Below are 1,528 nucleotides of genomic sequence, written 5' to 3' on the forward strand. Positions count from 1 at the left end.
CACCTAATATCCCAGGTAGTAATCCAAGAGCGATATCTGTGTGACACCCCTCCTCCTCCACCCTCCATATCCAAGCAATCGCCAAGGATACAATCCGGCCAGGCAAGGTAGCTTATGCCTGTAAGCCCAGTACTTTAGGAGGCTGAGATGTGTGGATCACCTGAGGTCAGGAGTTTGAGACTGGTCTGGCCAACATTGTATAACTCTGTCTCTACTAGAAATTCCAAAATTAGCCAGGCATGGTGGCAGATGCTTGTAATCCCAGCTACTTGGGAGGCTGAGACAGGAGAATTGCTTGAGCCTGGGAGGCAAAGGATGCAGTGAGCCGAAATCATGCCACTTCACTCCAGCTTGGGCAACAGAGCAAGACTCCCTCAAAAAAAAAAAAAAGAATTAGTATAGTTTTGTCACCAGAAAATGGGTCTTGTCCCAGACCTCAACAATGGGTTTTTGGCTCTCACATGAAATGGAATTTATGGAGAGTTGCAGAGTCTTGTGACGTTAAGAGAGTTTATTAGCCATTACTAAGTTCCAGAGCAGGGAGTCCTTAGGAAGCAAGAAGAGGAATGCATCTGTTTTAAAGAAAAAAAAAATTTTTTGAGATGGAGTTTTACTCTTGTAACAATGACATGATATCGGCTCACTAAAACCTCTGCTTCCTGGGTTTAAGGATTCTCCTGCCTCAACCTCCCAAGTAGCTGGGATTACAGGTGTGCACCACCACAGCCAGCTAATTTTTTTATTTCTTTTCCATTTTGATTTATTTTAATTAATTACTTATTTTATTCAATCCCCGTAGAGACTGCCAAAACTTGCCAATGCCGACTATATTTCCAGTCGTCATGGCAGGTATTGGGAAAACTTTTCTATCAGCAATAATCATGCCTCAGATAAACCTCTTTGGCTACGATACTTCCACTGTGCAAAGCTATTTTTTTGTATATTTAGTAGTGACTGGGTTTCACCGTACTAGTGTCCAACTCCTGGCCTCAAGTGATCAACCCTCCTCAGCCTCCTTAACATACATGGGAGTATTGTTAAGGAGACTCTCAATTACTTGATTAAGTAATCACACATGTAATCCCAGTACATTAATGTACAAACAGGATTACTTAATGTTTGTTTATATAGGTTATTAAGATCAGTGTTATCTCTTATAAAGGCCTGTGATCAGTTGTGTCAGGCTATTAGTATTGTTACTTTTCTATGTTACTACTGATTTTAACAATAATTTATGAGTGTACTCTTATCTTTAAAGTAAAACTTATTTTTAAATTAAGAATGCTTTTTGCGGGTTGGGCGCGGTGGCTGAAGGGGCCGGGGGCGGTTGCTCAAGCCTGTAATCCCAGCACTTTGGGAGGCCGAGGCAGGTGGATCATGAGGTCAAGAGATCGAGACCATCCTGGTCAGCATGGTGAAACCCCGTCTCTACTAAAAATACAAATAATTAGCTGGGCATGGTGGCGTGTGCCTGTAATCCCAGCTACTCAGGAGGCTGAGGCAGGAGAATTGCCTGAACCCAGGAGGC

The 1,528-nt window shown here is 42.7% G+C and overlaps 1 non-coding gene across 1 annotated transcript; it reads right to left on the reverse strand.

Moving 5' to 3' along the window:
* Positions 1 to 790: 790 nt before the first annotated feature.
* Positions 791 to 930, reverse strand: LOC116540961. The gene has a single exon (XR_004264659.1). It is a non-coding gene; the product is annotated as a U4 spliceosomal RNA (small nuclear RNA).
* Between the last annotated feature and the right edge of the window lie 598 nt (positions 931 to 1,528).

Source organism: Sapajus apella, unplaced genomic scaffold, assembly GCF_009761245.1.
Source record: "Sapajus apella isolate SASKATOON/1434 unplaced genomic scaffold, GSC_monkey_1.0 scaffold146, whole genome shotgun sequence".
NCBI lineage: Eukaryota > Metazoa > Chordata > Mammalia > Primates > Cebidae > Sapajus > Sapajus apella.